The following is a 15,165-nucleotide window of genomic DNA, read 5'->3' on the forward strand; positions in this document are numbered from 1 at the left end:
GGGGCCTTTCAAGGAGACCAATATATCAGGCAATTATCGGGCACAAACGAAACGTTCCCAATAATTGTCTGATCGTCAGCGGAGATGAGGGCCACATTTACATGCAGCATTCACCTCTTCTGTATAGTGACGAGTGATCGATACAGCGACGGCTTGTCTCCATAAAAAATCATGGTTCCTGGGCAGCAGAAGGCTGCTGTGGAAAAACGTTGATTTTGGGTTCCGGGAGAAAGACACCCTCACCCGATGAACGAGTGTTTGCTCATTCATTGGGTGATCGGCGCCAGCTAATTATGAGGAACAAACGCTTATACAAACGCTCATCCCCGACAATGGGTCTGACTATGGGTCCATGTAAAAGGACCTTAGGTGAGGTGTGTCTAAGTTGCATCAATTATCAAAATCAGTAACCAAGTCAGCGGTCACTGAAGATTATCTGATTTATAGCATCCTACTAGCCACCTACTTTCCTCTTATTGATGCGCTATATGGATAAAAGCATTTGGACACACCTCAATCACTGAATTCAGGTGATTTATTAAGTCCCTTAGCCGCAGCTGCAGGTGTATAAAATCTAGAATGGAAATTGCAAGCAACGAGGCCCTCTCGCTCAATATCAGTGTCTGACCTCACAAATGCTATTCTGGATGTATGGGCACAACTTCACACAGGCACACACCAAACTCTTGCAGAATGCCTTCCCAGAAGAGTGGAAACTCTGTATTTGGAAAAGGGATTGTTCCTTGGGATGAAGCCTTTTTGGGACACACAAACTGTATTTCTATGGTCAGATTTCACACAATCTATTTAAATAGCAATCGGAAGAAACATCCAGTAAAGAATCTGTTTGAGCACTATTCCAAAGGTAAAACATGCCTTGAGTCTGTTCAAGCAGCACGGTAAACAAACAACCCAGATGGGACTTGAACCCACAATCCCTGGCTTAGGAGGCCAGTGCCTTATCCATTAGGCCACTGGGGCCATATACTGCCAAGTGAAAGTCAGATTACTAATTTTTTTAAATGACAAAAACATTATCTTGCGACTATGTTACTCAGTTTTCTGGTGCCATTTGCATTCCAGATGGAAAACAATCTTAACCATGTGCTTGCTTTCCTTACACAAGAGCAGGGAGTTTCTAGGAGTCTTGGTTTTGATCACTTAGTCCATGACATATTTTAATACTGATGATGGAAATCTCATTGGGTTGCCAGAACACTTGAACAATAAAGAATTCTGCTGCATTTCCCCTTCAAACATGTTAATATATCATGACGGGACCGGAGAGACATTGCTTTCCTTCTGCCGTTCTAAAACACAAATAAGTCAAGTAAACAATGCTCCAGGTGAGGCTTGAACTCACAACCTCGGCATTGCTCAACAGTTACTGCTTTATAAGTACCGCACGCTGACCGATTGCGCCACTGGAGCACTTGGGGCCTTTCAAGGAGACCAATATATCAGGCAATTATCGGGCACAAACGAAACGTTCCCAATAATTGTCTGATCGTCAGCGGAGATGAGGGCCACATTTACATGCAGCATTCACCTCTTCTGTATAGTGATGAGTGATCGATACAGCGACGGCTTGTCTCCATAAAAAATCATGGTTCCTGGGCAGCAGAAGGCTGCTGTGGAAAAACGTTGATTTTGGGTTCCGGGAGAAAGACACCCTCACCCGATGAACGAGTGTTTGCTCATTCATTGGGTGATCGGCGCCAGCTAATTATGAGGAACAAACGCTTATACAAACGCTCATCCCCGACAATGGGTCTGACTATGGGTCCATGTAAAAGGACCTTAGGTGAGGCGTGTCTAAGTTGCATCAATTATCAAAATCAGTAACCAAGTCAGCGGTCAGTGAAGATTATCTGATTTATAGCATCCTACTAGCCACCTACTTTCCTCTTATTGATGCGCTATATGGACAAAAGCATTTGGACACACCTCAATCACTGAATTCAGGTGATTTATTAAGTCCCTTAGCCGTGTCTAAGTTGCATCAATTATCAAAATCAGTAACCATGTCAGCGGTCAGTGAAGATTAACTGATTTATAGCATCCTACTAGCCACCTACTTTCCTCTTATTGATGCGCTATATGGACAAAAGCATTTGGACACACCTCAATCACTGAATTCAGGTGATTTATTAAGTCCCTTAGCCGCAGCTGCAGGTGTATAAAATCTAGAATGGAAATTGCAAGCAACGAGGCCCTCTCGCTCAATATCAGTGTCTGACCTCACAAATGCTATTCTGGATGTATGGGCACAACTTCACACAGGCACACACCAAACTCTTGCAGAAAGCCTTCCCAGAAGAGTGGAAACTCTGTATTTGGAAAAGGGATTGTTCCTTGGGATGAAGCCTTTTTGGGACACACAAACTGTATTTATATGGTCAGATTTCACACAATCTATTTAAATAGCAATCAGAAGAAACATCCAGTAAAGAATCTGTTTGAGCACTATTCCAAAGGTAAAACGGGCCTTGTATCTGTTCAAGCAGCACGGTAAACAAACACCCCAGATGGGACTTGAACCCACAATCCCTGGGTTAGGAGGCCAGTGCCTTATCCATTAGGCCACTGGGGTCATATACTGCAAAGTGAAAGTCAGCTTACTAATTTTTTTAAATGACAAAAACATTATCTTGCGACTATGTTACTCAGTTTTCTGGTGCCATTTGCATTCCAGATGGAAAACAATCTTAACCATGTGCTTGCTTTCCTTACACAAGAGCAAGGGGTTTCTAGGAGTCTTGGTTTTGATCACTTAGTCCATGACATATTTTAATACTGATGATGGAAATCTCATTGGGTTGCCAGAACCCTTGAACAATAAAGAATTCTGCTGCATTTCCCCTTCAAACATGTTAATATATCATGACGGGACCGGAGAGACATTGCTTTCCTTCTGCCGTTCTAAAACACAAATAAGTCAAGTAAACAATGCTCCAGGTGAGGCTTGAACTCACAACCTCGGCATTGCTCAACAGATACTGCTTTATAAGTACCGCGCGCTGACCGATTGCGCGACTGGAGCACTTGGGGCCTTTCAAAGAGACCAATATATCAGGCAATTATCGGGCACAAACGAAACGTTCCCAATAATTGTCTGATCGTCAGCGGAGATGAGGGCCACATTTACATGCAGCATTCACCTCTTCTGTATAGTGACGAGTGATCGATACAGCGACGGCTTGTCTCCATAAAAAATCATGGTTCCTGGGCAGCAGAAGGCTGCTGTGGAAAAACGTTGATTTTGGGTTCCGGGAGAAAGACACCCTCACCCGATAAACAAGTGTTTGCTCATTCATTGGGTGATCGGCGCCAGCTAATTATGAGGAACAAACGTTTATACAAACGCTCATCCCCGACAATGGGTCTGACTATGGGTCCATGTAAAAGGACCTTAGGTGAGGCGTGTCTAAGTTGCATCAATTATCAAAATCAGTAACCAAGTCAGCGGTCAGTGAAGATTATCTGATTTATAGCATCCTACTAGCCACCTACTTTCCTCTTATTGATGCGCTATATGGACAAAAGCATTTGGACACACCTCAATCACTGAATTCAGGTGATTTATTAAGTCACTTAGCCGTGTCTAAGTTGCATCAATTATCAAAATCAGTAACCATGTCAGCGGTCAGTGAAGATTATCTGATTTATAGCATCCTACTAGCCACCTACTTTCCTCTTATTGATGCGCTATATGGACAAAAGAATTGGACACACCTCAATCACTGAATTCAGGTGATTTATTAAGTCCCTTAGCCGCAGCTGCAGGTGTATAAAATCTAGAATGGAAATTGCAAGCAACGAGGCCCTCTCGCTCAATATCAGTGTCTGACCTCACAAATGCTATTCTGGATGTATGGGCACAACTTCACACAGGCACACACCAAACTCTTGCAGAATGCCTTCCCAGAAGAGTGGAAACTCTGTATTTGGAAAAGGGATTGTTCCTTGGGATGAAGCCTTTTTGGGACACACAAACTGTATTTCTATGGTCAGATTTCACACAATCTATTTAAATAGCAATCGGAAGAAACATCCAGTAAAGAATCTGTTTGAGCACTATTCCAAAGGTAAAACATGCCTTGAGTCTGTTCAAGCAGCACGGTAAACAAACACCCCAGATGGGACTTGAACCCACAATCCCTGGCTTAGGAGGCCAGTGCCTTATCCATTAGGCCACTGGGGCCATATACTGCCAAGTGAAAGTCAGATTACTAATTTTTTTAAATGACAAAAACATTATCTTGCGACTATGTTACTCAGTTTTCTGGTGCCATTTGCATTCCAGATGGAAAACAATCTTAACCATGTGCTTGCTTTCCTTACACAAGAGCAGGGAGTTTCTAGGAGTCTTGGTTTTGATCACTTAGTCCATGACATATTTTAATACTGATGATGGAAATCTCATTGGGTTGCCAGAACACTTGAACAATAAAGAATTCTGCTGCATTTCCCCTTCAAACATGTTAATATATCATGACGGGACCGGAGAGACATTGCTTTCCTTCTGCCGTTCTAAAACACAAATAAGTCAAGTAAACAATGCTCCAGGTGAGGCTTGAACTCACAACCTCGGCATTGCTCAACAGTTACTGCTTTATAAGTACCGCACGCTGACCGATTGCGCCACTGGAGCACTTGGGGCCTTTCAAGGAGACCAATATATCAGGCAATTATCGGGCACAAACGAAACGTTCCCAATAATTGTCTGATCGTCAGCGGAGATGAGGGCCACATTTACATGCAGCATTCACCTCTTCTGTATAGTGATGAGTGATCGATACAGCGACGGCTTGTCTCCATAAAAAATCATGGTTCCTGGGCAGCAGAAGGCTGCTGTGGAAAAACGTTGATTTTGGGTTCCGGGAGAAAGACACCCTCACCCGATGAACGAGTGTTTGCTCATTCATTGGGTGATCGGCGCCAGCTAATTATGAGGAACAAACGCTTATACAAACGCTCATCCCCGACAATGGGTCTGACTATGGGTCCATGTAAAAGGACCTTAGGTGAGGCATGTCTAAGTTGCATCAATTATCAAAATCAGTAACCAAGTCAGCGGTCAGTGAAGATTATCTGATTTATAGCATCCTACTAGCCACCTACTTTCCTCTTATTGATGCGCTATATGGACAAAAGCATTTGGACACACCTCAATCACTGAATTCAGGTGATTTATTAAGTCCCTTAGCCGTGTCTAAGTTGCATCAATTATCAAAATCAGTAACCATGTCAGCGGTCAGTGAAGATTAACTGATTTATAGCATCCTACTAGCCACCTACTTTCCTCTTATTGATGCGCTATATGGACAAAAGCATTTGGACACACCTCAATCACTGAATTCAGGTGATTTATTAAGTCCCTTAGCCGCAGCTGCAGGTGTATAAAATCTAGAATGGAAATTGCAAGCAACGAGGCCCTCTCGCTCAATATCAGTGTCTGACCTCACAAATGCTATTCTGGATGTATGGGCACAACTTCACACAGGCACACACCAAACTCTTGCAGAAAGCCTTCCCAGAAGAGTGGAAACTCTGTATTTGGAAAAGGGATTGTTCCTTGGGATGAAGCCTTTTTGGGACACACAAACTGTATTTATATGGTCAGATTTCACACAATCTATTTAAATAGCAATCAGAAGAAACATCCAGTAAAGAATCTGTTTGAGCACTATTCCAAAGGTAAAACGGGCCTTGTATCTGTTCAAGCAGCACGGTAAACAAACACCCCAGATGGGACTTGAACCCACAATCCCTGGGTTAGGAGGCCAGTGCCTTATCCATTAGGCCACTGGGGTCATATACTGCAAAGTGAAAGTCAGCTTACTAATTTTTTTAAATGACAAAAACATTATCTTGCGACTATGTTACTCAGTTTTCTGGTGCCATTTGCATTCCAGATGGAAAACAATCTTAACCATGTGCTTGCTTTCCTTACACAAGAGCAAGGGGTTTCTAGGAGTCTTGGTTTTGATCACTTAGTCCATGACATATTTTAATACTGATGATGGAAATCTCATTGGGTTGCCAGAACCCTTGAACAATAAAGAATTCTGCTGCATTTCCCCTTCAAACATGTTAATATATCATGACGGGACCGGAGAGACATTGCTTTCCTTCTGCCGTTCTAAAACACAAATAAGTCAAGTAAACAATGCTCCAGGTGAGGCTTGAACTCACAACCTCGGCATTGCTCAACAGATACTGCTTTATAAGTACCGCGCGCTGACCGATTGCGCGACTGGAGCACTTGGGGCCTTTCAAAGAGACCAATATATCAGGCAATTATCGGGCACAAACGAAACGTTCCCAATAATTGTCTGATCGTCAGCGGAGATGAGGGCCACATTTACATGCAGCATTCACCTCTTCTGTATAGTGACGAGTGATCGATACAGCGACGGCTTGTCTCCATAAAAAATCATGGTTCCTGGGCAGCAGAAGGCTGCTGTGGAAAAACGTTGATTTTGGGTTCCGGGAGAAAGACACCCTCACCCGATAAACAAGTGTTTGCTCATTCATTGGGTGATCGGCGCCAGCTAATTATGAGGAACAAACGTTTATACAAACGCTCATCCCCGACAATGGGTCTGACTATGGGTCCATGTAAAAGGACCTTAGGTGAGGCGTGTCTAAGTTGCATCAATTATCAAAATCAGTAACCAAGTCAGCGGTCAGTGAAGATTATCTGATTTATAGCATCCTACTAGCCACCTACTTTCCTCTTATTGATGCGCTATATGGACAAAAGCATTTGGACACACCTCAATCACTGAATTCAGGTGATTTATTAAGTCACTTAGCCGTGTCTAAGTTGCATCAATTATCAAAATCAGTAACCATGTCAGCGGTCAGTGAAGATTATCTGATTTATAGCATCCTACTAGCCACCTACTTTCCTCTTATTGATGCGCTATATGGACAAAAGAATTGGACACACCTCAATCACTGAATTCAGGTGATTTATTAAGTCCCTTAGCCGCAGCTGCAGGTGTATAAAATCTAGAATGGAAATTGCAAGCAACGAGGCCCTCTCGCTCAATATCAGTGTCTGACCTCACAAATGCTATTCTGGATGTATGGGCACAACTTCACACAGGCACACACCAAACTCTTGCAGAATGCCTTCCCAGAAGAGTGGAAACTCTGTATTTGGAAAAGGGATTGTTCCTTGGGATGAAGCCTTTTTGGGACACACAAACTGTATTTCTATGGTCAGATTTCACACAATCTATTTAAATAGCAATCGGAAGAAACATCCAGTAAAGAATCTGTTTGAGCACTATTCCAAAGGTAAAACATGCCTTGAGTCTGTTCAAGCAGCACGGTAAACAAACACCCCAGATGGGACTTGAACCCACAATCCCTGGCTTAGGAGGCCAGTGCCTTATCCATTAGGCCACTGGGGCCATATACTGCCAAGTGAAAGTCAGATTACTAATTTTTTTAAATGACAAAAACATTATCTTGCGACTATGTTACTCAGTTTTCTGGTGCCATTTGCATTCCAGATGGAAAACAATCTTAACCATGTGCTTGCTTTCCTTACACAAGAGCAGGGAGTTTCTAGGAGTCTTGGTTTTGATCACTTAGTCCATGACATATTTTAATACTGATGATGGAAATCTCATTGGGTTGCCAGAACACTTGAACAATAAAGAATTCTGCTGCATTTCCCCTTCAAACATGTTAATATATCATGACGGGACCGGAGAGACATTGCTTTCCTTCTGCCGTTCTAAAACACAAATAAGTCAAGTAAACAATGCTCCAGGTGAGGCTTGAACTCACAACCTCGGCATTGCTCAACAGTTACTGCTTTATAAGTACCGCACGCTGACCGATTGCGCGACTGGAGCACTTGGGGCCTTTCAAAGAGACCAATATATCAGGCAATTATCGGGCACAAACGAAACGTTCCCAATAATTGTCTGATCGTCAGCGGAGATGAGGGCCACATTTACATGCAGCATTCACCTCTTCTGTATAGTGACGAGTGATCGATACAGCGACGGCTTGTCTCCATAAAAAATCATGGTTCCTGGGCAGCAGAAGGCTGCTGTGGAAAAACGTTGATTTTGGGTTCCGGGAGAAAGACACCCTCACCCGATAAACAAGTGTTTGCTCATTCATTGGGTGATCGGCGCCAGCTAATTATGAGGAACAAACGTTTATACAAACGCTCATCCCCGACAATGGGTCTGACTATGGGTCCATGTAAAAGGACCTTAGGTGAGGCGTGTCTAAGTTGCATCAATTATCAAAATCAGTAACCAAGTCAGCGGTCAGTGAAGATTATCTGATTTATAGCATCCTACTAGCCACCTACTTTCCTCTTATTGATGCGCTATATGGACAAAAGCATTTGGACACACCTCAATCACTGAATTCAGGTGATTTATTAAGTCACTTAGCCGTGTCTAAGTTGCATCAATTATCAAAATCAGTAACCATGTCAGCGGTCAGTGAAGATTATCTGATTTATAGCATCCTACTAGCCACCTACTTTCCTCTTATTGATGCGCTATATGGACAAAAGAATTGGACACACCTCAATCACTGAATTCAGGTGATTTATTAAGTCCCTTAGCCGCAGCTGCAGGTGTATAAAATCTAGAATGGAAATTGCAAGCAACGAGGCCCTCTCGCTCAATATCAGTGTCTGACCTCAGAAATGCTATTCTGGATGTATGGGCACAACTTCACACAGGCACACACCAAACTCTTGCAGAAAGCCTTCCCAGAAGAGTGGAAACTCTGTATTTGGAAAAGGGATTGTTCCTTGGGATGAAGCCTTTTTGGGACACACAAACTGTATTTCTATGGTCAGATTTCACACAATCTATTTAAAGAGGACCTTTCACCTATTCTTACTCTATGAACTAAGTATACAGCCATGTGGAGCGGCGCCCGGGGATCTCACTGCACTTACTATTATCCCCAGGCGCCGCTCCGTTCTCCTGCTATGCCCTCCGGTATCTCCGTTCCCTAAGTTATGGTAGGCGGAGTCTGCCCTAGCGCTGGCCAATCGCATTGCAGAGCTCACAGCCTGGGAGAAAATAACCTCACAGGCTGTGAGCTCTGCGCTGCGATTGGCCAGCGCTAGGGCAGACTCCGCCTACCATAACTTAGGGACTGGTATCTCCGCCTACTATAACTTAGGGAACGGAGATACCGGAGGGCATAGCGGCAGAACGGAGCGGCGCCTGGGGATAATAGTAAGTGCAGTGAGATCCCCGGGCGCCGCTCCACATGGCTGTATACTTAGTTCATAGGGTAAGAATAGGTGAAAGGTCCTCTTTAAATAGCAATCGGAAGAAACATCCAGTAAAGAATCCGTTTGAGCACTATTCCAAAGGTAAAACATGCCTTGAGTCTGTTCAAGCAGCACGGTAAACAAACACCCCAGATGGGACTTGAACCCACAATCCCTGGCTTAGGAGGCCAGTGCCTTATCCATTAGGCCACTGGAGCCATATACTGCCAAGTGAAAGTCAGCTTACTAATTTTTTTTAAATGACAAAAACATTATCTTGCGACTATGTTACTCAGTTTTCCGGTGCCATATGCATTCCAGATGGAAAACAATCTTAACCATGTGCTTGCTTTCCTTACACAAGAGCAAGGAGTTTCTAGGAGTCTTGGTTTTGATCACTTAGTCCATGACATATTTTAATACTGATGATGGAAATCTCATTGGGTTGCCAGAACCCTTGAACAATAAAGAATTCTGCTGCATTTCCCCTTCAAACATGTTAATATATCATGACGGGACCGGAGAGACATTGCTTTCCTTCTGCCGTTCTAAAACACAAATAAGTCAAGTAAACAATGCTCCAGGTGAGGCTTGAACTCACAACCTCGGCATTGCTCAACAGTTACTGCTTTATAAGTACCGCGCGCTGACCGATTGCGCGACTGGAGCACTTGGGGCCTTTCAAGGAGCCCAATATATCAGGCAATTATCGGGCACAAACTAAACGTTCCCAATAATTGTCTGATCGTCAGCGGAGATGAGGGCCACATTTACATGCAGCATTCACCTCTTCTGTATAGTGACGAGTGATCGATACAGCGACGGCTTGTCTCCATAAAAAATCATGGTTCCTGGGCAGCAGAAGGCTGCTGTGGAAAAACGTTGATTTTGGGTTCCGGGAGTAAGACACCCTCACCCGATGAACGAGTGTTTGCTCATTCATTGGGTGATCGGCGCCAGCTAATTATGAGGAACAAACGCTTATACAAACGCTCATCCCCGACAATGGGTCTGACTATGGGTCCATGTAAAAGGACCTTAGGTGAGGCGTGTCTAAGTTGCATCAATTATCAAAATCAGTAACCAAGTCAGCGGTCAGTGAAGATTATCTGATTTATAGCATCCTACTAGCCACCTACTTTCCTCTTATTGATGCGCTATATGGACAAAAGCATATGGACACACCTCAATCACTGAATTCAGGTGTTTCATTGAGTCCCATAGCCGCAGCTGCAGGTGTATAAAATCTAGAATGGAAATTGCAAGCAACGAGGCCCTCTCGCTCAATATCAGTGTCTGACCCCACAAATGCTATTCTGGATGTATGGGCACAACTTCACACAGGCACACACCAAACTCTTGCAGAAAGCCTTCCCAGAAGAGTGGAAACTCTGTATTTGGAAAAGGGATTGTTCCTTGGGATGAAGCCTTTTTGGGACACACAAACTGTATTTCTATGGTCAGATTTCACACAATCTATTTAAATAGCAATCGGAAGAAACATCCAGTAAAGAATCCGTTTGAGCACTATTCCAAAGGTAAAACATGCCTTGAGTCTGTTCAAGCAGCACGGTAAACAAACACCCCAGATGGGACTTGAACCCACAATCCCTGGCGTAGGAGGCCAGTGCCTTATCCATTAGGCCACTGGGGCCATATACTGCCAAGTGAAAGTCAGCTTACTAATTTTTTTTAAATGACAAAAACATTATCTTGCGACTATGTTACTCAGTTTTCTGGTGCCATTTGCATTCCAGATGGAAAACAATCTTAACCATGTGCTTGCTTTCCTTACACAAGAGCAAGGAGTTTCTAGGAGTCTTGGTTTTGATCACTTAGTCCATGACATATTTTAATACTGATGATGGAAATCTCATTGGGTTGCCAGAACCCTTGAACAATAAAGAATTCTGCTGCATTTCCCCTTCAAACATGTTAATATATCATGACGGGACCGGAGAGACATTGCTTTCCTTCTGCCGTTCTAAAACACAAATAAGTCAAGTAAACAATGCTCCAGGTGAGGCTTGAACTCACAACCTCGGCATTGCTCAACAGATACTGCTTTATAAGTACCGCGCGCTGACCGATTGCGCGACTGGAGCACTTGGGGCCTTTCAAAGAGACCAATATATCAGGCAATTATCGGGCACAAACGAAACGTTCCCAATAATTGTCTGATCGTCAGCGGAGATGAGGGCCACATTTACATGCAGCATTCACCTCTTCTGTATAGTGACGAGTGATCGATACAGCGACGGCTTGTCTCCATAAAAAATCATGGTTCCTGGGCAGCAGAAGGCTGCTGTGGAAAAACGTTGATTTTGGGTTCCGGGAGAAAGACACCCTCACCCGATAAACAAGTGTTTGCTCATTCATTGGGTGATCGGCGCCAGCTAATTATGAGGAACAAACGTTTATACAAACGCTCATCCCCGACAATGGGTCTGACTATGGGTCCATGTAAAAGGACCTTAGGTGAGGCGTGTCTAAGTTGCATCAATTATCAAAATCAGTAACCAAGTCAGCGGTCAGTGAAGATTATCTGATTTATAGCATCCTACTAGCCACCTACTTTCCTCTTATTGATGCGCTATATGGACAAAAGCATTTGGACACACCTCAATCACTGAATTCAGGTGATTTATTAAGTCACTTAGCCGTGTCTAAGTTGCATCAATTATCAAAATCAGTAACCATGTCAGCGGTCAGTGAAGATTATCTGATTTATAGCATCCTACTAGCCACCTACTTTCCTCTTATTGATGCGCTATATGGACAAAAGAATTGGACACACCTCAATCACTGAATTCAGGTGATTTATTAAGTCCCTTAGCCGCAGCTGCAGGTGTATAAAATCTAGAATGGAAATTGCAAGCAACGAGGCCCTCTCGCTCAATATCAGTGTCTGACCTCACAAATGCTATTCTGGATGTATGGGCACAACTTCACACAGGCACACACCAAACTCTTGCAGAATGCCTTCCCAGAAGAGTGGAAACTCTGTATTTGGAAAAGGGATTGTTCCTTGGGATGAAGCCTTTTTGGGACACACAAACTGTATTTCTATGGTCAGATTTCACACAATCTATTTAAATAGCAATCGGAAGAAACATCCAGTAAAGAATCTGTTTGAGCACTATTCCAAAGGTAAAACATGCCTTGAGTCTGTTCAAGCAGCACGGTAAACAAACACCCCAGATGGGACTTGAACCCACAATCCCTGGCTTAGGAGGCCAGTGCCTTATCCATTAGGCCACTGGGGCCATATACTGCCAAGTGAAAGTCAGATTACTAATTTTTTTAAATGACAAAAACATTATCTTGCGACTATGTTACTCAGTTTTCTGGTGCCATTTGCATTCCAGATGGAAAACAATCTTAACCATGTGCTTGCTTTCCTTACACAAGAGCAGGGAGTTTCTAGGAGTCTTGGTTTTGATCACTTAGTCCATGACATATTTTAATACTGATGATGGAAATCTCATTGGGTTGCCAGAACACTTGAACAATAAAGAATTCTGCTGCATTTCCCCTTCAAACATGTTAATATATCATGACGGGACCGGAGAGACATTGCTTTCCTTCTGCCGTTCTAAAACACAAATAAGTCAAGTAAACAATGCTCCAGGTGAGGCTTGAACTCACAACCTCGGCATTGCTCAACAGTTACTGCTTTATAAGTACCGCACACTGACCGATTGCGCCACTGGAGCACTTGGGGCCTTTCAAGGAGACCAATATATCAGGCAATTATCGGGCACAAACGAAACGTTCCCAATAATTGTCTGATCGTCAGCGGAGATGAGGGCCACATTTACATGCAGCATTCACCTCTTCTGTATAGTGATGAGTGATCGATACAGCGACGGCTTGTCTCCATAAAAAATCATGGTTCCTGGGCAGCAGAAGGCTGCTGTGGAAAAACGTTGATTTTGGGTTCCGGGAGAAAGACACCCTCACCCGATGAACGAGTGTTTGCTCATTCATTGGGTGATCGGCGCCAGCTAATTATGAGGAACAAACGCTTATACAAACGCTCATCCCCGACAATGGGTCTGACTATGGGTCCATGTAAAAGGACCTTAGGTGAGGCATGTCTAAGTTGCATCAATTATCAAAATCAGTAACCAAGTCAGCGGTCAGTGAAGATTATCTGATTTATAGCATCCTACTAGCCACCTACTTTCCTCTTATTGATGCGCTATATGGACAAAAGCATTTGGACACACCTCAATCACTGAATTCAGGTGATTTATTAAGTCCCTTAGCCGTGTCTAAGTTGCATCAATTATCAAAATCAGTAACCATGTCAGCGGTCAGTGAAGATTAACTGATTTATAGCATCCTACTAGCCACCTACTTTCCTCTTATTGATGCGCTATATGGACAAAAGCATTTGGACACACCTCAATCACTGAATTCAGGTGATTTATTAAGTCCCTTAGCCGCAGCTGCAGGTGTATAAAATCTAGAATGGAAATTGCAAGCAACGAGGCCCTCTCGCTCAATATCAGTGTCTGACCTCACAAATGCTATTCTGGATGTATGGGCACAACTTCACACAGGCACACACCAAACTCTTGCAGAAAGCCTTCCCAGAAGAGTGGAAACTCTGTATTTGGAAAAGGGATTGTTCCTTGGGATGAAGCCTTTTTGGGACACACAAACTGTATTTATATGGTCAGATTTCACACAATCTATTTAAATAGCAATCAGAAGAAACATCCAGTAAAGAATCTGTTTGAGCACTATTCCAAAGGTAAAACGGGCCTTGTATCTGTTCAAGCAGCACGGTAAACAAACACCCCAGATGGGACTTGAACCCACAATCCCTGGGTTAGGAGGCCAGTGCCTTATCCATTAGGCCACTGGGGTCATATACTGCAAAGTGAAAGTCAGCTTACTAATTTTTTTAAATGACAAAAACATTATCTTGCGACTATGTTACTCAGTTTTCTGGTGCCATTTGCATTCCAGATGGAAAACAATCTTAACCATGTGCTTGCTTTCCTTACACAAGAGCAAGGGGTTTCTAGGAGTCTTGGTTTTGATCACTTAGTCCATGACATATTTTAATACTGATGATGGAAATCTCATTGGGTTGCCAGAACCCTTGAACAATAAAGAATTCTGCTGCATTTCCCCTTCAAACATGTTAATATATCATGACGGGACCGGAGAGACATTGCTTTCCTTCTGCCGTTCTAAAACACAAATAAGTCAAGTAAACAATGCTCCAGGTGAGGCTTGAACTCACAACCTCGGCATTGCTCAACAGATACTGCTTTATAAGTACCGCGCGCTGACCGATTGCGCGACTGGAGCACTTGGGGCCTTTCAAAGAGACCAATATATCAGGCAATTATCGGGCACAAACGAAACGTTCCCAATAATTGTCTGATCGTCAGCGGAGATGAGGGCCACATTTACATGCAGCATTCACCTCTTCTGTATAGTGACGAGTGATCGATACAGCGACGGCTTGTCTCCATAAAAAATCATGGTTCCTGGGCAGCAGAAGGCTGCTGTGGAAAAACGTTGATTTTGGGTTCCGGGAGAAAGACACCCTCACCCGATAAACAAGTGTTTGCTCATTCATTGGGTGATCGGCGCCAGCTAATTATGAGGAACAAACGTTTATACAAACGCTCATCCCCGACAATGGGTCTGACTATGGGTCCATGTAAAAGGACCTTAGGTGAGGCGTGTCTAAGTTGCATCAATTATCAAAATCAGTAACCAAGTCAGCGGTCAGTGAAGATTATCTGATTTATAGCATCCTACTAGCCACCTACTTTCCTCTTATTGATGCGCTATATGGACAAAAGCATTTGGACACACCTCAATCACTGAATTCAGGTGATTTATTAAGTCCTTTAGCCGCAGCT

General features: G+C 43.4%; 14 non-coding genes across 14 annotated transcripts; all 14 read right to left on the reverse strand.

The window, feature by feature from the left end:
• Positions 1-1,338: 1,338 nt before the first annotated feature.
• Positions 1,339-1,431, reverse strand: TRNAI-UAU. Its single transcript is given in 2 exon segments — positions 1,339-1,374; positions 1,394-1,431. It is a non-coding gene; the product is annotated as a tRNA-Ile (tRNA).
• A 1,519-nt stretch (positions 1,432-2,950) lies between these two features.
• TRNAI-UAU lies at positions 2,951-3,043 on the reverse strand. Its single transcript is given in 2 exon segments — positions 2,951-2,986; positions 3,006-3,043. It is a non-coding gene; the product is annotated as a tRNA-Ile (tRNA).
• A 1,088-nt stretch (positions 3,044-4,131) lies between these two features.
• Positions 4,132-4,204, reverse strand: TRNAR-CCU. The gene has a single exon. It is a non-coding gene; the product is annotated as a tRNA-Arg (tRNA).
• A 357-nt stretch (positions 4,205-4,561) lies between these two features.
• On the reverse strand, positions 4,562-4,654 carry TRNAI-UAU. The gene is given in 2 exon segments: positions 4,562-4,597; positions 4,617-4,654. It is a non-coding gene; the product is annotated as a tRNA-Ile (tRNA).
• A 1,519-nt stretch (positions 4,655-6,173) lies between these two features.
• Positions 6,174-6,266, reverse strand: TRNAI-UAU. The gene is given in 2 exon segments: positions 6,174-6,209; positions 6,229-6,266. It is a non-coding gene; the product is annotated as a tRNA-Ile (tRNA).
• Positions 6,267-7,354: 1,088 nt separating this feature from the next.
• Positions 7,355-7,427, reverse strand: TRNAR-CCU. Its single transcript has one exon. It is a non-coding gene; the product is annotated as a tRNA-Arg (tRNA).
• Positions 7,428-7,784: 357 nt separating this feature from the next.
• Positions 7,785-7,877, reverse strand: TRNAI-UAU. Its single transcript is given in 2 exon segments — positions 7,785-7,820; positions 7,840-7,877. It is a non-coding gene; the product is annotated as a tRNA-Ile (tRNA).
• Positions 7,878-9,419: 1,542 nt separating this feature from the next.
• TRNAR-CCU lies at positions 9,420-9,492 on the reverse strand. The gene has a single exon. It is a non-coding gene; the product is annotated as a tRNA-Arg (tRNA).
• Positions 9,493-9,850: 358 nt separating this feature from the next.
• Positions 9,851-9,943, reverse strand: TRNAI-UAU. Its single transcript is given in 2 exon segments — positions 9,851-9,886; positions 9,906-9,943. It is a non-coding gene; the product is annotated as a tRNA-Ile (tRNA).
• Positions 9,944-10,855: 912 nt separating this feature from the next.
• Positions 10,856-10,928, reverse strand: TRNAR-CCU. Its single transcript has one exon. It is a non-coding gene; the product is annotated as a tRNA-Arg (tRNA).
• Positions 10,929-11,286: 358 nt separating this feature from the next.
• TRNAI-UAU lies at positions 11,287-11,379 on the reverse strand. The gene is given in 2 exon segments: positions 11,287-11,322; positions 11,342-11,379. It is a non-coding gene; the product is annotated as a tRNA-Ile (tRNA).
• Positions 11,380-12,467: 1,088 nt separating this feature from the next.
• TRNAR-CCU lies at positions 12,468-12,540 on the reverse strand. Its single transcript has one exon. It is a non-coding gene; the product is annotated as a tRNA-Arg (tRNA).
• A 357-nt stretch (positions 12,541-12,897) lies between these two features.
• Positions 12,898-12,990, reverse strand: TRNAI-UAU. The gene is given in 2 exon segments: positions 12,898-12,933; positions 12,953-12,990. It is a non-coding gene; the product is annotated as a tRNA-Ile (tRNA).
• A 1,519-nt stretch (positions 12,991-14,509) lies between these two features.
• TRNAI-UAU lies at positions 14,510-14,602 on the reverse strand. The gene is given in 2 exon segments: positions 14,510-14,545; positions 14,565-14,602. It is a non-coding gene; the product is annotated as a tRNA-Ile (tRNA).
• Positions 14,603-15,165: the final 563 nt, after the last annotated feature.

This window comes from Bufo bufo, chromosome 1 (assembly GCF_905171765.1).
Source record: "Bufo bufo chromosome 1, aBufBuf1.1, whole genome shotgun sequence".
Taxonomy (NCBI): domain Eukaryota; kingdom Metazoa; phylum Chordata; class Amphibia; order Anura; family Bufonidae; genus Bufo; species Bufo bufo.